General features: G+C 37.9%; 1 protein-coding gene across 17 annotated transcripts in view; it reads left to right on the top strand.

The window, feature by feature from the left end:
• Window positions 1-22,109, top strand: part of QTMAN (queuosine-tRNA mannosyltransferase) — a 397,197-nt gene that overhangs the window by 79,435 nt on the left and 295,653 nt on the right. For 4 of the 17 annotated variants that reach the window (XM_078451320.2, XM_078451323.2, XM_078451313.2 and 1 more), the window contains one exon: window positions 20,395-20,453. The exons of the other annotated variants lie outside the window; for them this stretch is intronic. The gene's annotated coding sequence lies outside the window, so the exon portion shown is untranslated. The remainder of the gene's footprint in view (window positions 1-20,394; window positions 20,454-22,109) is intronic. 17 annotated transcript variants of the gene reach the window in all.

Genomic DNA, 22,109 nt, shown 5'->3' on the forward strand with positions numbered 1-22,109 from the left:
TGATCTACTTTGAGTGGTTTTACGTGAATGGTATAAGGTCTAAGTCTAGATTCAGGGTTTTGCATACAGATGTCTAGTTGTTCCATCGCCGTCTGTTGACAAAACTATTTTTATTCAAATTGCCTTTGTTCCTTTGTCAAAGATCAGTTGACTGTATTTGTGTGGGTCTATTTCTGGGCTCTCTTTTCTGCTTCTTTGATCTATTTGTCTGTTCTTTCGCCAGTACCACACTGTCTTACTCTGTTACTGTGTAATTAATTTTTAAAATAATAATTACACAACTGTTTAAGTGATTTTTGCTAAGATTTGTGAAGCAAGTTACCTTAAACTAATTTCTGTTATTAAGTGTGAGATATGTTATTTTTAGAAAATTGATACATCATTGATAACCATTTTAGTAAAATTTGAATACAATGGAAACACCATGAACAATGGAAAGAAATAAAATTGTAATATTTTCACTTTAAAAATGTACTTTTATACAGCAGATTGTTTTGTAAGTTCACATTGGCTATTTAATACCTATTAAATAATTTTACTTTTTCAAATATGAAATAATTGTTTAAATATGATTATGAGAAGTTTCTATTAATCTTTTAAAGTATCACCGTCCAGTGTGAGAAATCACGATAGCTGTTCTTATATTTTTTCAAGAACTGTTCCTTTTCTCGTATTATGAAAGAAATGATAATTACTTGTCTGAAATATTTCATAGTGTAAATCAGTGTATAAACACTTTAGTGAAAAGAACTGAGCTACATCTTGGAGGATGTTAATAAATACATGACACTTTTTTTTTTTTTTTTTTTTTTGGCCTAAACCTAATTGAGGAGAAAAAAATCACACCTAACCAGTAATACAAAGTAGTATGTGGTGCATGGAATGCGAGTGGAAGTGCACTGAGTTCAGTAATAAGTTATTACGAGTGGTAACTGTAAACTAATACTATCACTCACCTAGTTTTTACTCATGGTATCTTTATTTTTTTTTTTAAATGTTTATTTTTGAGACAGAGAGAGACAGAGCATGAACGGGGAGGGTCAGAGAGAGGGAGACACAGAATCTGAATCTGAATCAGGCTCCAGGCTCTGAGCTGTCAGCACAGAGCTCGACGCAGGGCTCGAACTCACAGACCGCGAGATCATGACCTGAGCCGAAGTCGGCCGCTTAACCAACTGAGCCACCCAGGCGCCCCTACTCATGGTATCTTTAATCTGTGATACCTCATGATATCTTTAACTCTGTCAGAAACACAGCAAATTTACAATAAAAGTCTTTATGTAATTGGAACGATGGTCAGTCAGTCATGATCAACTGTTACGAGTGTATTTTTTATATCCGTTTATTCAGGTATAATTTCCTTACAATAAACTGTACACGTTTTAAGAGGGCAATGTGATGAGTTTTGACAGGAGCATATAGATGTGTAACTATAACCACAATTATTATTCAGAACATTTCTACCAACTCAGAAAGTTCCTTTATTGACTTCTTGAAGTCAACCCCCCCACTCCCCCATCTCAGCTCCCAGGCAATCGCTGATGTCCTTTCTGTATTGTAGATTGGTTTGCATCTTCTAGAATTCTTTTTTTTTTTTTTAATGTTTATTTACTTTGAGAGAGAGAAGAGTACACATATGCACCAGAGTATGAGCAAGGAGGATCAGAGAAATGCGGAGAGAGAATCCCAAGCAGGTTCCATACTTTCAGCACAGAGCCTGACATGGGGCTTGATCTCAAGAACTGTAAGATCATGACCTGAGTGGAAATCAAAAGTCGGAAGCTCAACCAACTGAGCCACTCCGCTGTCCCTTCTTGAATTCTTAATAGTGTTTTTTTGCTTAATGCAGAAGGTATGTTCTTGAAAAATTAATGGTAAATTGATTTTTTGTGAGATATTTTATTATATTACAATTTTTGAGATGCTCAAATAAAGTTCAGTTGGTATTATTCATAACAGGTTTGGTTTTAAGTTTTTCTGTGTCCTCTCTGTAATAATTTATACCTTTATTGCATATAACTTAATATATAAAATAATTATTATTTTACAAAAATAAATATTATTTTATAAACAAATTAATCCATTATCTTTTTGTAGTTAGACTCTTATTTTCTTCTTTGATTTTAAAAGTTGATAAACAATTTAAGAACTAAAAGTCCACAGACTGTATGGTCATTAGAATTTAATTCCTTCCTTATTCCATAGTTGTCACTCAATAGTCGCAGGCCAGTTTGCCTTGTCCTTATGCCCCCTTGCTCAGACCTCTGGAGATGGGATAGTGAGGGTGGATAAAATAGCTCTTTATTTCATAACATTCTGTTCTTTGTGATGCCTCTTACTCATACATAGCCTATTCTAAAAGCATGCTGAGGGGTGCCTGGGTGGCTCAAGTCGGTTAAGCATCCGACTTCAGCTCAGGTCATGATCTCATGGTCCGTGAGTTCGTGCCCCGCATCGGGCTCTGGGCTGATGGCTCGGAGCCTGGAGCCTGCTTCCGATTCTGTGTCTCCCTCTCTCTGCCCCTCCCCCATTCATGCTCTGTCTCTCTCTGTCTCAAAAATGAATAAACGTTAAAAAAAAAAATTAAAAGCATGCTGAAAAGTGGTGGTTGATCTCATGGAGAAAATAGTTCCACCAGGATGAAATATTTGAAACCTCTTATGACTTTTTATCAAATGTACTGCATGTTGACCCCTTTATATAGGACAAAGTTACAAATCCTTTGCATAATAGAATGAGTGGAATTTTCGGGTTTTGCCCAGAAAGCTTTTTGTTTGTAAATTTTGTGCTGCTTCATTTATTAGTCATTTTGAAACTAGTTCTAAATAAAAGCCAAACCTTATGAAACGTTTTTTCATATTTGCTCCATCAGATGCATTTAGATTTCTGCTTAACTTGGAAACCCTGTACTCACATGAAGACAAATAATCCTAATTTTAATTTATTATAGTAACACTTGGGTAACTCATATTCTACTAATCAAATCCTTAAGTAACTGGCATTTTGGAGCGGTCAATATGGATCAATCGCGAAATCCTGAAATCTGTATTTAAAAACTGCCTCACTGAAGCCTTCAGACACACACACACACACACACACACACACACACACACACACACAATGCTTCAGGACTCAATTTGAGAGACAATATATGTGAGAGAGGGAAATAAAACAGCAATGTGATAAGCAACCAACCTGGGCACTTATATTTTTTATAATCCTTATCCTTCTGAAAATTATTCCATCGGTCCTTTTTTTTTTTTTTTTTTTTTTTTAGGATTTCCTCATTTTAGGGGATTATTTTGAGAAGCCCAGGCATATTCCATTCAACCTATACTATGATCGCTTACACATGGTCATCTCTTCAGCAGGTTAAATCCAACAGGAGAATAGACATAGATAATTACCTGTGTTACAAAGCAAATTGCATTAAGGTTCTAATGGTGACACATAGAAGGTACAGGGAGAGGAAGAAAATAACTTCTGGATTGGAGGTCAGAGAAAGCTTCATGAAGTGACACTATTTAAAATAGAATGATGAGTTGTATTAAAGTTTGTATTTTTTCATTTACAAAATTATTATTTACTTTAGAAAATTTGGAAAATCAGAAAAGCTGTGAGAAAAAAAAATTCTAAAATTACCATTAGTATTTTTATAGGTGTTCCAGTTTTTAATTTCTTAGCAGTATTTTGTGTTTTTTTAATGTTTTTTAAAATTTATTTTTATTTGTGAGCGAGACTGTGCACATGCAAGCAGGGAAGGGGCAGAGGGAGAAGGAGAGGGAGAAGGAGAATCCTAAGCAGGCTCCATGCTCAGTGCAGAACCCCATGCGGGGCTCCAGCTCATAACTGTGAGATCATGATTAAGCTGACATCGAGAGTCAGATGCTTAACTGACTGAACCACCTAGGTTCCCCTCTTAACGGTATTTTTTTTCAAGTTTTTTTTTCTTTTTTAAATTTATTTAGAGAGAGAGAAAGAGAGAGAGAGAGGACAGGCCAGGAGAGGGGTAGAAAGAGGGAGAGAAAGAATTCCAGGCAGTGGGATCCCCAACAGTGAGATCATGACCTGAGCAGAAATCAAGAGTCAGACGCTTAAATGACTAAGCCACCCAGGTGCCCCTTAGCTGTATTTTGAACTGCCATTTTTTATTTTGAACATTTCTCCATGCCATTAAATAGTTTTTTGCAACATAATTTTAAATGACTAGTCATTTAAATACTGTATAGATAAAATGTAATTTATTTAACCAATCACCTATTATTGAAGATTTAGATTCTTTCTGCCTTTTACTGTTATAAAAAACATTGTCAAAAACATTCTTGGAAATGTGGTTGATTCTTTCTTTTACATTGCTTCTTATTTTGTCAAACTAATAACATTGACCTAGTCTAAAATTCTAATTGTTGTAAAGGCCTATTGGAAAATACAGTGGGCCTGCCTGGGTGGCTCAGTTGGTTGAGCCTCTGACTCTTGATTTCAGCTCAGGTCATGATCGCCATGAGATTGAGTCCTGCATCAGGCTCTGCACTGATTGTGGAGCCTGCTTGAGATTCTCTCCCTCTCTCTCTCTCTCTCTCTTTCTCTGCCCCTCTCCACTGTTCACTCACGCTCTCTCTCTCTCTAAAATTAAAAAAAAAAAATTAAAAAAAGAAACTTAAAAAATACAGGGTCATGTGGCTCCGTTGGTTAAATATCCAACTCTTCATCTCTGCTTAGGTCATATTATGGTTCGTGAGTTAGAGCCATGTGTTGGGCTCTGTGCTGACAGTGTAAAGTGGCTTAGGATTCTGTCTGTCTGTCGGTCTCTCTCTCTGTCTCTGTTCCTTCCTGCTTATACTGTCTCTCTCTCTCTCTCAAAATAAATAAATAAACTTAAAAAATAAATGAATAAACAAAAAATACAGTGGTTTCTTACCCATTCCTTCTAGTCCCCTTCTCTAGAGGCAACCATTTTTAAACCTTCATCTGTTTCTTTTTGTTATTATGTGTCTGCATATTGCTAAATTACATATGCAGACATTGGTACATTTTGATTCATTTATTTTAGACAGTTTGTTGATTTTGTATTATGGTCTTTGAGGATTTTTCACCTTTACACTGCCACCTCTTTTGTGCGTATTCCCAGTGTTGTTAGATTACAACTTTAAAAAAATGTTTATTTAGTTTTGAGAGAGAGAGGACACACGTGAGTGTGCAGGGGGAGGGGGCAGAGAGAGACAAAGACAGAGGGTCTGAAGCAGACTGTCAGCACAGAGCCTGATATGGGGTTCAAACCCATGAACCTGAGCCAAAGTCAGGTACTTAACCGACTGAGCCACCCAGGTGCCCCTAGATTACAACTTTTAGCTAACTTTATTATTTAGTGTTATGCTATTACATGTTCACTTCTGAGGTTTTGTTTTTAGTGAAGTTAGTAATGCCTTGGTTGTACATTTGCTTAGTTTTTTGTTTTTGTTTTTTGGTCACTCTTACTTCTTTGTCTTCTAGGAGCTTCTTACGCTGAGTTTCCATAAAATGAAGCACATCAGATAATTTCAGGTTTTTTCTTTAGTATATTATTCTTCCAGGTCTGCGCTCTTCCTGTCCTTCTGCTTTGCTTTTAAACTAGGAACTCCCTTTGGCTTTTCCTGAATCTCATTGTTTTCCTTCTTGTCTTACTCTTATATTGTTGAGGTATATATCCTGTAATAGTTTCCTGAGAAAGATTACGTGAGAGAACAATATCTTTTTTTCAGTTTTCTCACTTGATTGATATTTTTGCCTGAATAATAACATTTCACGTTGTAAATGTGAATGTGCACATGCAAGCAGGGAGAAAGCAAACTTTCTTTCAGAAGTTTTTTTGCTTTTTTTTAAATGTTTATTTATTGTTGAGACAGAGAGAGACAGAACATGAACGGGGGAGGGTCAGAGAGAGAGAGGGAGACACAGAATCTGAAACAGGCTCCAGGCTCTGAGCTGTCAGTACAGGGCCCGACGTGAGGCTTGAACTCACGGACCTCGAGATCATGACCTGAGCCGAAGATGGACGCTTAACTGACTGAGCCACCCAGGCGCCCCTCCTTCAGAAGTTTTGAAGGAATTAACATTGTCTTTCTCCTTGCCTTTGCAAAGCCCAAAGCTTCTTGATTAAGTTCTGAACATTCACAGAGGTTGGGATGCCATTGATTTTTAACTCTTTTAAAAAATAAATACAAGTGGTATGCATGGGTATATAAGTGTATCATGTTTTTAAAACTTTAAAGACTGGGAAGATGATGGGGTGTCTGGGTGGCTTAGTTGGTTAAGCCTCTGACTTTGGTCCCGGTCATGATCTCACAGTTTGTGAGTTCGAGCTCCGTGTCGGACTCTGTGCTGACAGCTCAGAGCCTGGAGCCTGCTTCAGATTCGGTGTCTCCCTCTCTCTCTGCCTCTCCCCCACTACTGTTTCTCTCTCGCTCTCTCTTTCTCTCTCTCTCTCAAAAATAAACATTAAAAAAAATTTAAAGATGGGGAAGATGAAAAAGGGATTCAAGGCAGAGGGACATGCGGAGGCCAGGTGACAGCAGAGTGTGTTTAGATACATGTGAGATACATCTAGATACTTGTGAGAAGAGTGTGAGACACAGGTGGAACCATGTAGATAGAGACTGAGTAACAGATGCTTATGGCATGGACCTTTGAATTTATTTCGTAGGCACTGTTTCACCCAGCTATTGTTAGCTATATGAAGCCTTCCTTGACTTACGATAGGCAAAATGAATCGACCTGTGTTTTAGCCTCTCTTAGTACTTTGTGCATGCACCTGCATGCAGGTGTGAGTACGTGCATGCTCGTGCATATGCACATACACACACACACACACACACACACACGCCCCACTTTAATTATCTGTGTGCTTGCTTCCTCTAGAATAGATCTGTGGGTACCAGAGCGAGATAATTAGGTCTCTGTTAAAGAAAGCTCAGCAGGTCAGTTCTTGACATTCATGGTGGTTAGGATGGCGTTGAAAACTGGAGGATGAATAGGAGGAAGAAGGAATTAAAGGATGAGAGAACAGAAGGTTATTGCATTGTCCAGATTTGAAGAAATAAGACTGATGTAATAGTCTACTCAGAGTGGGAGGGGTATTACTTCAATTATAGTCTAATCATTCCCCTGGGTCTAATCATTCTTGATTTGGGAAATACTGTGTTATTTTTGTGTACTTTGTACACATTTTGCTTTAAAATTTTCTTCCCTTTTGGTTTCGTTAAAAACAGTCTGAAACATTTTTAACTCTTGCTTTTGTTATATTTTCTTAAACAGCAGTGATATTTTGGTTATACAATTGATGCTTGATATTAATGATGATTTGAAATACTGTCTTGAGTTCATTCCGTTAAAGAAAAACACTGGGGAATTTTAGATGAAAATAATTGGTAAAAACCTTATATTATCCTTTATAGGCATTTCCTTATTCTGAGCAGTTTCATTGCCTAGGAAAGAATGTTAACCCTGACACTGTCTCATTTAAAAACAGCCTTGATGAGGTGGGTCTTTTTTATCAGTAGATGAGGAAATCGAAGCACAGAAAGGTTAAATTTCTTACCCAAGATCATGCAGGTAGCAAGTAGAGCAGAGGATGTTTGTCTCTGGTTTGTGTGTTTCTTCATTATTAAGCATACTTCCTTCTTACAGTTATGGGAAAGATCTTAAGACACATTAATCCTGTAAATGGCATCATGTGTTTATGGTATACATACCTCCCCTATCATCAGCTGACTATTTTGTTTGCCAATTTCCTATAGTGGATAACTTCTCAGATCTTTTTTTGGCCCTTCTTAAATTGCATACCCAACATTGACCACTGTCTTTTCATGAATGAAAAAAAGATGGATCGACATGAGATTATTATTTAGTTTCTTCTTTTTTTTTTAATTTTTAAAATGTTTATTCATTTTTTAGAGACATAGGAGATGAAGCATGAGTGGGGGGAGGGGCAGTGAGGGAGGGAGACAGAATCCGAAGCAGGCTCCAGGCTGTGAGCTTTCAGCACAGAACCTGGCATGGGGCTCGAGCACAGGAACCATGAGATCTTAACCTCAGCCGAAGCCGGATGCTTAACCAGCTGAGCCACCCAGACTCCCTTAGTTTTTTCTTTTTTATTTCCTATTAAAATTTTTTTTTTAATGTTTATTTATTTTTGAGAGAGAGAGATCGTGAGCAGTGGGGGGCACAGAGAGAGAGGGAGACACAGACTGTGGAGCAGGTTCCAGGCTGTGAGCTGTCAGCACAGAGCCGGACCTGGGGCTTGAACTAATGAGCCCTGAGATCATGACCTGAGCCAAAGTCAACGCTTAAGTGACTGAGCCACCCAGGCACCCACTTTTTATTTCCTATTTAGAAAATAACTCTATTTTTCATCAAAAATCTTTCTATACTCATTAAGACAACATTGGTGTTCTTGTTTAATGTGTATGGTTGATAGATAAAATTTGATACTATTTACTTTTTATACTTTCTTACACTTTCACAAATTGCTAAAGCCTCTCCAACTGCTGTTTCTTCTTCATGGTATCATTAAGAAGAAGTTACATGTTTCTTCTGAACAGCCAGCAGTTTGGTATTGTAGGAGATACTTAGATATTTTGCAGGGCTTCAGCAAGTTGTTACAGTGAATGTCTTTAAGAGACAGTGCAGTAGGCAGAGCTCTGCAGTTGAGACACCTGTAGAGATCAGCACACCTGCCCTCAAGCAAGAGACAGTAATTAGTTGCTCATATTCCCTTGCAAACTTCTCCAGTTTTGTTGCACATGAAACACAAAGATCACAGCAAGGCTGTCATGAGCTCCGCACTGTTGGAGTTGTTTATGCCCATTCAATTTTTAATGTTCCTATAAGACATTTTGATGGGAACCCTGAGCCTAAAGGGATTTGCATGCTTGATCAAACCTGTGATGATTTAAATATAGAAATAAAGAGAAATCTTTGGATTACATTGACTGTTAACTTTTAGGACAACGTTAGTGGAAAACATTAACATGATACTTGAGGCAAAGTTGTTTTTGATCAACCTTCACAACTTTTCTGTTTCTTGACAGCAGGTATAGCTTCAGTAAATCTAAACAAGTTCTTTAATGCTTATAAATCCAAGTGCATGTGGATGTCTGGATGGCATGGTCTGAATATTTTAAAAGATGATTTTATACCAACCACTTTTATTGAAATTGAACTACTCTCAAGTCTCAATATTTTAGTCCTACCACATTGTCATGTGCAGTTTATATTATTAAAAAATGAGATGACAGGTGATTGAATCTTAGTAAAATAGAGTAGTGTATATGAATTGGATATATTGGGGCCAAGGAAATTTATTACTCAAAGCACTTGGAGGTCTTTTCATACCATTGTTTTATTATTTATTTATTTTATTTGATTATATCTTTTATTTTATTTTTAATTTTAAATGTTTATATATATACATATATATATATATATATATGTATATATATATATATATAGAGAGAGAGAGAGAGAGAGGGAGAGAGGGATAAAAATTTAAAAAAACTAGCATTTTATCAGGTGACCTTTAAAGTAGCTTTTAAGTCTGGAAGTCAATCCTTTGGTTATATTAGCATAAGTTATTAATATACAGCTTTACTAAAGATACATTACTAATTCTTAAATATATTTAGTTTGAAAAATACTATAATTTCTAATATTATAGCAGATTCTGTTCCCATGGATTCTGAGAAAAAAATAACTGTAGCATCTTATCTTTTTAACATCGAATGATGGATGTACATGCTTCGTACATTGGTTCTGAGAAACAGGTGGGCATCACGGAACTTTCAGATTAGGGTGAACTAAAGAAGGTGTTCTACGGCACTGGACCACCATTGACAGAATTGGAAACCTGAGTGCTAGTGCATTCGTTCAGTCCGTTGTGTGTCACATTTCACTTCATTACTACATAGAATCTTCCAATGGGTTTCTCAGCATAGTGATTCATTAGTTCTTCAGCAAAAAATGGCTTGCCCGATATACTTGTCACAAAGCTTAACCTCTAAATTGTATATACATTTTTCGTATTTGCATGACTTTCTTAGCTAGAAGTAAGCCTCAGTGTGGCCGGAACTAGGGATGCCCCACTTGTGACCTCATGATTGTGTAACTAGCATAAACAAAGTACTCTTACATGTTATATGTGGGACATTTTGGCTAGCTTATACCTCGTTGACTTTCAGTAATTTCACAAAAGTCATTGTTAAGAATTGGTCTGTCCATAGTGGCCTTCAGGATTCCTGATAACTTCATGTAAATGTTGCATAAGACCTTTGGCAGTCTGCTTCTTACATAAATGCTCCATGTGCCCTGGGTTGGTATTTATCTATTTATCCCTTAGCGTCTAACTCAGTGTGATCAGTCGGTGTTGGTTGGATTAGTGAATGATCGAAAATACTATGTAATGCATACGAATAGTCTATGGAACATACTATATAGCAAAGAGTGGATCATAACACCGTTAGCAATAGAAATGATTTTTTTTCTCCTTTTTAATTTTTTTCTCAGTGTAATCCTAGGTCAATTTTTCTTTTTTTCTTCTCTAGAATAAGTACCTATGATTAAAAAAAATTTTTTTTAATGTTTATTTATTTTTTGAGAGAGAGACAGAACATGTGCAGGAGAGGGGCAGAGAGAGAGAGGGAGACACAAAATCTGAAGCAGGCTCCTGGCTCTGAGCTGTCAGCACAAGGCCCGACGTTAACCGACTGAGCCACCCTGGCGCCCCAGTGCCTATGATTTGATTTTAACTTTACCTTTTTACTATCCTTGCATCAAAAATATTCTGTGGGAAAAAAAAAAAAAAGTTATATTTTTACCATGCTGAAGTTAAATTCTTCTTACTCTTAAGTCACAATCTGGATCCATTTAGCTTATTTAGCTTTGTTTTCTACTGTCCTGTAACCCTTGTGTAGGACAGATTTTTCACCCTGTTTCAGGATAAGCCACACTTCCTTCGACCTCGTGCCTTGGCCTGAGCTCCAGTCTCATGAACTCCTGGGTTACTTCTGTTTTTGAGTCACCAGTTTAGAATTAAGTCATAGTGTCCCCACGTTTTGCAAAATGCGTGTCTCCATCTAGTTTGTAACTTCACTGTGATTTAAAATTTACAAAAACTTAATTCTTTTATTTCTGGCATACGGCAGAATGCTGGGTACTTTGTAGTCACTCAGTAAAACTGTACATGCTAGTTAATCTCTAGCTTTACAATAAGAAAGTAAGCTTCCTCCCAAAGAAGGCGAGAAAGACCTGATAGAGACAGATAGGGACAAAAGAAGGAGGGAGGTAAGACAGGAGGGAGGAGAGGAAGAAATGAAGGAAGGAAGCAGAGAAGGAAGCGAGGTTGGTGTAGCATATTTTGTGAAATAGGGAAAGAGCAGTGATTTTGGATTTGAAAAGCTTCAGTTTAAATGTGATTCTGGCTACTCACTTTGTAATCTTGGATAAGTTTCATAATCTTTGGGATTAAATGATGTTAATATCTACCTGGTAAGCTTGTTGTAAGGGTTGAATTGTAGAATATAAGTAAAGTGCTTATTAAAGCACATTCTCTGGTACATGATGCATGTTTAACGAATGTTAGCTAACTCTGTTACTTTGCAAGCGAGGAAAGTGAGGCTTAGAAAGCTGACCAAGGGTCATATAGCCAGTAAATTGTGGAGAGAGGATTGAAACCCACGTTTTTCTTACTCTGCAGCAGTATGTTTTTAATCGCTCCTCTGCCTTTTGGCTAAGATCGAGTGTAAAGCAGTGTTTTCAAACATTAGTGTACATCAGAATCCCCTGAAGTCTCCTCAAAATATGGATTGCTGAGCCCCAGTCTAGAGTTTCCTGTTCAGTAGGTCTGGGGTGGGACCTGAGAATTTGCCTTTCTTTCTTTCTTTCTTTCTTTCTTTCTTTCTTTCTTTTTTTAATTTTTTAACGTTTATTTATTATTGAGACACAGACACAGAGTGTGAGCAGGGAGGGGCAGACAGAGAGGGAGACACAGAATCCGAAGCAGGATCCAGGCTCTGAGCTGTCAGCACAGAGCCCGACGCGGGGTTCGAACTCACAAACTGTGAGATCATGACCTGAGCCTAAGCCTGCCGCTTAACCGACTGAGCCACCCAGGTGCCCCGAGAATTTGCATTTCTAACAAGTTCCCAGTTGCTGCTGTTCGTTCAGGGACCACACTTTGAGACCCACTGCTGTACAGTTCTATTTCTCCATCCTAGCTGGACCTACGAAATCACTTAGGGAGCTTCTAAATATTACTGACAAAATAGAATCTCTGGTTGTGGGGCCTAAACAGCAGCTTCTTAATTTCTGTTTTATTATTATTTTGTAAGCCCTCCGGGTGATTCTAACGTACAGCCAGAGTAAGAATCACGACCCTGCCTAAAGCTAGACTCTGCAATTTTCCATTAGAACTAGGTAGTAAGCAAAGCGCTGGCCTTGAACACCTCCTGGGTGCTCAGTGATGCAAGGCCACAAGTAGGGTGGTGTTTTGCCCTGTAATGTTTTAAAACAATTGCTCCTGCTTAGAATCTTTTATTATTTTACCTATTCTAATTATTGGTGTGTACTGTCTGCATTTTTCCATCCAGTTTCACCCTCAAATAATGTGCTCTGAATACCTTCATTAATCTCTAGGGTGGATTTTATGTAAACATTTGGCAGAAGCAACTATTTAGCAACAGTTGAAGCATAAAGTAGATAAAGGAATGTATCTAATTAAAAAAGTTTTTTTTTCAATGTTTATTTATTATTGAGAGACAGAGAGAGACAGAGCATGAGCATGGGAGGGGCAGAGACAGGGGGAGACACAGAATCCAAAGCAGACTCCAGGCTCAGAGCTGTCAGCACAGAGCCAGACGCGGGGCTCGAGCTCACAAACTAACTCACAAACTTAACTGACTGACCCACCCAGGCGTCCCCAGGAATGTATCTAATTTTTTTTAAAAAACAATCAGTTTAGCAACGTATTGCACTTTTAGAATTCTGATGATGAGTTTGTTCTTTTGTCTGAGATGCTGTTGGACATTTTACGTTTTTATGTTAGGGCACCAGATATTGGTTAGGACAGATGGTGATAGGAGTACATATGTAAAAATGCGGTAGAAACATTGGTAAAAAGACTCATTTCTTCTGTTACATGATTCAGTCAATAAATATATACAAACCAAGCCATGAAATCATTTACTGGATAAGAGTGGGCAAAATACCACATAATTTCATTAACCTTTAAGCAATGAAATTATAAATCCCTATGCAAATGATTAAGGTTATCATTGCCTATCACCCCCTTTTGATACCTACAGACTGTTAATTCTTCTCTGTCCTGCTGAGTCTTATTAAAACTTCTGATTGATGTACTTTTATTAAAAGGTTTAGAATTTACCAATTTAAAACACTTGCTTCACACTATCACCTCTAATTTAACTAGGCCATCAAACACAGTATTTTGCAAAGCGGAAAAAGTCAATAGCTGTTTCTTTAAAAAAAAATAATAAATTGAAATGAATTTTAAACTCTGCTTGGAGGTGAGCAACTGCTATATACTACTAGGTCTTTTGATAGTTGATTTGTTCCTTTAGTATGCAAATTTTAGGTTTACAAAGATCTACTGCTTTTATTTAAGAAATATGCCTGGAGGCTAGATTGGTAAGCTTTAGGGAGATATCTAGTTTGGTGTGAAATAAATAGTTGTTAAAGGATCACATGAATTGGGTCCCAGAAGATAAAGAGTAGAGCTGAGACAGATTGAGAAAAACGGACTATATTTCATTTCATTTGGCTAAAAATACCACTAAATTAAAAATGAAGACAATGAATGATGGCAACACAAAGAAAATTAATGCGAATAAGCCATTTTGGTGCGGGGGGGGGGGGGGTTAGATTTTGTGAAAAGTTCTGACTAGTGAGAAGTTTAAAGGAAAGGGCTTACTATATCCCTGACCAAAGAAGTATACTTATACGTTTGGAAGGCTCTTGCGAGCTTTAGAGTTTTGGGAAAGAAGACTCTTGACCTCTTGGCCAAGGAGGAAGGGGTGGGTTACTTTCCTGGCCTGTCTGCAGCATCACTTATGGTCAGTGAGATGACAGATGTCATAGAACATCCTCACATTCAAAAGGAAAGGACTCAGGATTGCTATTTTAGGTTGGAGTCTATAGGTAATCTGGTTCGCAAGTGTAAAGCAAATGATGTAATAATAGACTTCTAGCTTTGGGGAAGCGTTTATCACCGAACTTTTGCATCTTTGATTCTCAAATGGATTAAAAAAAGAAAAAAGTTATGAGATATATTTCTACCTTGATAGCTTCTATAATTCTCTTTACCTTTTTTTTTTTTTTTTTTTTTTTTTTTTTAAGTGCTTCTGTCTGCCTTTTTGGATGTTTTTATGCACCCTGGCTCTCAGAGATAGAATATTCCAACAGTATCATCTAGCAAATAAAGTGTCTGCTGTATGTGCATGTTTGTTTTGTGTCTCTGGTGGTGGACACTGAGGGATGGAGAACAGGGATGATGATGATGGGTGAAGATGGAATGTTGAGGCTTTCTTTGAGGCTGGAAGTCCTCAACCTTTTTACCATCAAGGACCCCCTCTATGCAGGTTTGTATATATGAATAAGTAGATTTCCATACCTTTTCCTGTTCAGCATTATTTTTGTTAGTTTTTATTTTTGGACTTTAAGATTATTTTAAAGTTTATTCATTTATTTTGTGTGTGTGTGAGAGAGAGAGAGAGAGAGAGAGAGAGAGAGAATATATAGCACATGCATACGTGCATGAGCAGTGGAGGGGCAGAGAGAGGGAGAGAGAGAGAGAATCCCAAGCAGGCTCCACACTGTCAACACAGAGCCTGACTTGGTGCTTGAACTCTTGAACCGTGAAATCATGATCTGAGCCGAAATCAAGAGTCGGCTGGTTAACCAAGCTGAGCCACCCCAGCATCCTGGACTTTAAGATTATTTTACAAACTTTTGAATAGTCATTATGTTCACTGTATGCAAATTCAAAAAGTGACAAAAGCTATGAAATTTCTCTTATGCCCTGGTCCCTTAATACTTTCTTTATACACATGTAATCAGTGTGTGTGTGTGTGTGTGTGTCTTTCTAGAGACGTATACATATATAATCAATATATTTGTTTTTGTTCATGTATTGGTTTATATATTTACCTTGTGAACATTGTATTTTGGAAGTTTTTTTTTTTTTTTTAAATGCCAAACTGCACTTAACAATATAGGTTTTATAGCCTTATTCTGGTATGACTTATTTCTATTAGCTTTTAATAACACTGAAATTAGTTTCAGATCTGCCCCTCACTCCACCCCCTTGCACTTCGTGAAGCAGAATTCCACGTAAATCTTGGGGAGGTTCCATGCTTATGTGTCAAATTCTGCCTTTCTTCGGTAGCCTCAGTGGGCATGCAATGTTTCTGAAGCCCTTGCAGTTATCACGTCCACACAGTAATGCTTTCTTGTTCTTGAGGAATTCTCATTTGCACATGCTGGGTTCAGAACAGATTCTTTTGTGTCTTTTTTCCTTATTTCATTCTTGTACTCTCCTCCACTCACCTCGTTTTACTTCTGAATTTCCATTTTTCTGTGAGCTTTTATATTTGTACTCATATTTGGTTTTATTTAATTTGACTTCTTTTTTTCTGATCTTAGTTGAGTGTGTAAGTTTAAGAGTGCTGGGAACCATCTGAGACTGTTTTGTTCCTTTAAATTTTACTTCTATTGAGTCTGTAAAGGGTACTGATTGAGAGCATGGGATCTGGAGCCAGATTGCCTGGTTTGAGGCCTAACAACATGACCTTGGGCAAGTTACTTAACTTCTTTCTGCTTTATGTTTCTTACACTGTTCAGTGGGGTGTAACAATATTATCTACTTTAGAGATGCAGTGATTAAATTATATAACAATTGCATAGTGCATATCAAATATTAGCTATTTGTATTTTTATGATATAGCTGTGATTATATTTGGTTTTTATAGGATGTGACTTAGCGTTTTTAAGCTTATAATTTTGAATATATTTGTATATATTTTAAGGAACCATATAAATCTTCATTCCAGAATGTAGCCTTCTTATTTATTTACTTTATGTTTCTGTTTTTGTTTTTTTTATTTTAGAGAGAGAGAGAAAGAGAGAGTAAGCAGGGGAGGGAGACAGAGGGAGAGGGGGTGGGGGGGGGGAGAGAGAGAGAGAGAGAGAGGGAGAGGGAGAGTCTCATGCAGGCTCTAGCCTCAGTGCAGAGACCAACACGGGGCTCAATCCCATGACCCTGAGATCGTGACCCTAGCAGAAACCAAGAGTCGGATGCTGAACTGACTGAGCCTCCCACGTACCCCTAACCTTCTTTTCTAAACTGTTAAAATGAATCTATAAGCTATCCGGATAAAATAGTAAGTTCTGAATGTGAGGGTAACTTGAATATATATATATACACATATATATATTATATATATATGTATATATATATATATCAATTCTCTTTCCTTCCCTTGTTGGTTGAGCCTAGTGTGTATATTTTTTTTCATGGTGTTCTTTTTGTGTATGTAGAGCAGCAGTCAATAGAATTACAATGCAATAATTTAAGATTTTCTAGTGGCCACATTAAACAAGTAAAAAAAAAATAAGTTTAATTAATTTTGTTAATATATTTTATTTAACCCTATATATCTAAGTTACTATCATTTCAACATGTAAGTAATATAAAATTATTGAGATATTTTACATTCTTATTTTTGCCCCAAGTCTTTGAAATCTACTGTGTATATTCCACTTACAGCACATTTCAATTCAGACTAGCCACATTTCAAGTGTCTAATAGGCACATGTGGCTAGTGGTTACAGTATTAGGACAGTTGTAGTGTATAAACTACTTTCAAATTTGTCCTTTTAGTTTAGGGAGGGTTTTATGATATTTTGCAACAATTGATAAAGCTAGATGCATCTAATAGGCAGATAGAAATGATAGGTTTGCGGTGTGAAGAAAGCTATGGGAGGGGTTGGATTTGGGAGGGATCAATGAATATATAGATGGTAATTGAAATCTCAAAGTCAAGGACAGAATGAAACCATAATATCCCTGAGGATAAAGCCCCAGGGGCTTCCTAGAAAAAGAGCCAAGTTAAAATAGGGAACACTCATAGACTAGAGAAGAGCTGCTAGGTGGTCGCACCCTGGAAACCAGTGGAAGGGAATTTCAAGGAGGCATGGTGGGTAGGCCTGACAAGTGCCAAAGTCTAGCAGAATGAGGAATGAAAGTAGGCAATTATTAGCATACCTTGGCAATGGCTGTTTCAGTAGAGTGATAGCTCAGGAAGCTATGTGGTAGTTTGAGCATTGATGGAAGTTCCGGTGAAGGCAATGAGTCTATATTCTTTTTTATGGAGCTTGTCAGGCTAGTTGGTAGTGTTGAAAGAAGTGTGCTATTTATGAATGAGAAGGAGCCAGTGGAGAAAAAAAGATTGGAAGTGGAGGAAAAGGAGAAGAATGGTGGAGCACAGTTTTTAGAAAAGGTGCGAATGAATAGGGTTCAGTGCATAGGCAGAGGGGTTAGTAATGGCACAGAAGAAGGTGAATTACAAAATAGGAGAGAAAGCATTCTGAGATGGGAATTTGTATGAATTTGTATATGATAGAGTGGATTCCTAGTTGTAGGCAATAGCTCGTTTAAGTTGCAGCCAGCCAGCTAGTTTAAGCAAAAAGGGATATGTTACACACTGCTTAATTCCCCAAAGTGCCAAGGAACTAACCTTGACTGTTAATAAGCTAGGAACAGCACAAGCCAAGGGAAGCATCCAGTTACAGTATTTTAGTAGAAGATCCACCGTCACTTGCTACTAGGAACCTGTGATATTAGAGGTCGTTTAATAGAGTATCTGGCCGATTTTCTCAGAAGAACAACATGCCTTCACTACAAGATTTGATCTCTTTGGAGGTGGTCACCACCTTGACTTGCTCACTTCTGTTTTCTAAGTCTTGCATGGATTTTTCTGATTGTTTGGATCTGGGTCCCCATAGAAGGCATGATGCAAATGAATCTGGGAAATGGAGTTTTTAGCTTTGGACGTCCTATAGTAGAGGAATCTAGAGAGCAAGCTAGAGATGGAGTGCACCCTGGGTGCTTCTGGCTCTGATCTGTCATGAATTAGAGTCAAGATTCACTCAGGGCACCAGTCATCTGAAGGTTTGAGCATCGTGGATGGTCCACCTACAAGATGGCTCACATGTAAGCCTTTGTTGGTTGATTCTGGCTCTTTGGCAAGAGGCCATGTAGACTGTTCCATAGAGCTGTTTGTCCTCATGATGTGGCAACTTGCCTCACCCAGAGTGAGTGATCCAAGAGAGCAAGGAGCTAGCTGTAGTATCTTTTAGGACCTAGCCTCAGAAGTCAGATAACATCATTTCCAGGGCATTCTGTTTTTCATTCAAACCAACCCTCATGCAATGGGAAGGAACTACATGAAGGCATGAATTTCATGAGGTGAGGATTTGGGGCTCTCTTGGAGGTTGGCTACCATGCCTCCCCACATTCCCCATTGCCCATCTTCCTTTAACAGTAGAAATTGATCAAATTTATCTGTAGAAGAGAAAAACAATTGAAAAAAAATAGAAGGGAACTTGCCAAGAATTTGGATAGAATGTGGTTTTGTGTTGGATCTTAAGGGTACCAAGTGCACAGTAGCTGCCAATTTTTTAAAAGATTCAGAAATGCTGTTCAGTTACTTGTTCTCAGGCTTCTCCTCTAAAGGCAGACAGTGTATCATAAAATTATAACTCAGTCTAGGTGTGTGTATTTTGATGTTTGAAGATAATGAGGTTGTGATATACTGTCTTCCAGAATAGCTCTCCCTCTCCTGTCCTCCTCTGTGAAATGAAGAGGTTTGACTCGCTGTCCCTGTGGTCCTTTCTCAGCCTCCATTTCCTAAGACCCTGACTAGCTTTGAGAACTGGAGTGAACATCTGTGACATACTGGATAGATGTAGGCCATTCTCCAATGCCTTGGTCACATCATCTTATTTCTTTCATATCATGTGTCACAAACTGAAATGATACTGCTGATGTGTATGTCTCCTTGCATCCTTCTTTCTCTTCCCAAAATCAAGCTCTAGCAGGGCAAGTTTTGTCTTGTTCACTGCTGAATTCCCAGCAACCAGTGCAGTGCCTAGTAGATGCTCAAGGGGTGAATGTCTAAATAAGAAAATGATTTTTCGAGGAAATGTATTACAAGATCATTATTTGTAATAGGCCACCTCAAAAGTTTTGTTTTGTGTTCTCCTTCTACTTGATTTACGTCTTCTGAGCCTTTCTCTTATCTTTTTTGTCCTTTTTTTTTTTTCCTTTTTTGGTGACTCCAGCTCAGGATTCTTTCTGTGGCTGTGAATGTTTTTGTCTTGTTCAGAGTTGGTGGCTGGAAGGGTCTCCATACTGATTTCTTTCTGAAATAGGTTATTTGGACTTCCTGAGTACTGTTTAATTAAGATAATTCTTTTTAGAGATGCTTTTGGTGATCCTGTGACTTTATGCTATGTATACGGTTTGGGAGACATATTTCTCATTGCTTTGCTAGCTCTTCCCTTTTATTTGCCATACAGATCCTTTTTGGATGAGTTACTATGTTAGTTTTGACCCTGTCAGTATTGATGGACCTAAGGATTCTGACTTTAATGTATACAGCATAGGAAAGTCACAATATCCACCCTTGGGTGTATTGTAAGATCTTACTGTCTTCACTGTGCATGGCTTGCAGAGAATACAGAGCTGTGTAAGTTAAGTAACAGCTCACACCTGATATAAAGCTCTCCCAGAAAGTAGTGTACTTACGGTATTTACCCAGATACAGAAGTGTCTGTGTACCTCCATTGTTTCCCTGGAGTGAAAACCCCAGACCTGGACTGATTATCCATATGCATTCCAACCTGTCTCTGAGATCTTAGACTATCCTCAGCAGAGGTTCTTGACAGCTTTTTGGATTATGGAGCTTTTTACAAATCTGACAAACTATTGACCTTCTCTCCAGAGAGGTATCCATTTACATAAACCCACACATTTTACATATATCATTTAGAAGTGTATAGACTCCTAAAGTTCATCCATGTACCAAGGTTAAGGACCTCTAATCTGAATTCTTCTTCTTAGTTTTGAGTTATAACTGATTTGGGAAAATTTGGAATGATTGAAAAGAAAAACTCTTATTAGTTAAGACTCAAAACATTTCTGTCCTTGGAGACTCTTCTTCCATCCTGGAATATTCAAGAATCAGAATACTGGATCATCCAAGCAAACTCTTGTCCAGATAAGGATTCAGAATTTAGGCTGGGCTTATTTTGAAGATAATATCTTAATTACGTCCTTTGATCTCACAGGTACCTCTGATTAGATTGGATATATGTAAAGAGGGAAATCACTGTTTCTGGATCATCAGGTGAGCACATGGGACTTCATTTTAATTTGTCCACTGAGTCAGTCCTCTGTCAGTATGTGGGTATTTCCTATCATCTGTTCTTTCTTTATTGCAGTGTGGGTCAGTGAGATGATAAATATTTCTTAAGTTTTACCAGATTACTTCCTCTGCTGCTTGAAGTCAGATTTCTTTATTTTAATTTTATCTCATTATTATTGCATATACTCACACTTCTGTAGCAGATAAAAATTCTCTGCTCTTCTTTTTATGTATATACTTTGGAGAGTTGTGGACAGCTCTCATATTGTTCCTTGGTTGTCAGCCAAGTTATACACATTTAACTCCTTTAATCTTTCTTTGTAATTCAGTCGGCTTGGCTGCTTTTTCTAGATTTTCCCCCATTTCATCTGCATCATTAATAAACAGAAAAAACATGTTATCGCCTGGCTTCTTCTACATACTTTCATTCTTTTTCCTTCCTGGTTTTGCGTCAGATTCCTCGTTGAACTAAAGCCAGCCAGACATCATTTCTCTGGGCCACTTTGGCAAAACATGAATGCCTTGCCTACAACTATCAGTGTCCCAGGCAGTAACAGCATCACCGGTATACACAAGAGGAGAGAAAGGGAACGTCAGGAGAACACTGAAGAGCGAAATGATACATTTTTCGATTCTGTGGCAGACCAGCCCATGCCACCCAGGGTAAATCTTGGTACCTGAAACCTTCCCCACAGGGTTTGTCCTCCCAAAGTGTGGTGCACAGCACCAATTTGAATAATAAGAGAAGCCTGGGCTGTGTATTGTTTGTGAAGTTTGGCCACTGTTCTCACTCGGTTTCTTTTCCACACTCTCCCACTCCCACCCCTTTTCCCAACACCGATCGTGACTTGCTGTCAGAATCTGTGGCCATGAGCAAAACTGGGCGGGGGATCATTTTGTGGGAAATTAGATAGGTTCAGGTGGTAATGCCTCATGCTTCTGTGTGTCACATCTGAGGCAAGTGCTTTAGTTCTCGCTGTTTCTGTAACAGTCGTTGGTCTTCTTGTAACACCTGGTTCAGTGGAGATGTACAGGAGGAAGGGACAAGTGCACCTTTGGTGCTGTTCATCAATGCTGTATTAGTTTCACAACTTTGTTCCTGTCCTGATTGGCAGGGAGAAGCATACTGCTTCTAGATGATGCTGAGCTTAGTGTAAAATATGCCAGCATGGGATCTGGGCTTGTCACAGTTCATTTTTTCTTTTCATGTGGTTTGTAGAAAATGGACTTCTACCTCTACTTATCTTGTACATTAGAGAGAAAAGGGTCATACGTCTAGCTGATGGCTTATTGGTGTTTTTACTCACCAGATTCAGGTAGTGTATTTAGTTGAAGCTTGCAACAGCACACGCTCGGCTTTCTCGTTTGTGTTAGCTTTGCTCCTAGTACAGAATTGAATAGGATAGAAGAGACGGTTTTCCTGTTTGTCTCTGTGGCAACTTTCTAGATGATTTGTGGTTTAATCCTTTAAACATTTTTGATCATTTATCACCTCTTTTCTTGTAAAGGCATAAAATATTCAGATACTACTGTTACAATCTTTTAATCAGGTTATTTTATTTTGAGGAAATCAAGGTCAGAATAACAGCTGACACAGTTGCCTCTGAATAGTGACCTAAAAATTACGACACTTCTGTT

This window comes from Panthera onca, chromosome C1 (genome assembly GCF_046562875.1).
Source record: "Panthera onca isolate mPanOnc1 chromosome C1, mPanOnc1 haplotype 2, whole genome shotgun sequence".
Lineage (NCBI taxonomy): Eukaryota > Metazoa > Chordata > Mammalia > Carnivora > Felidae > Panthera > Panthera onca.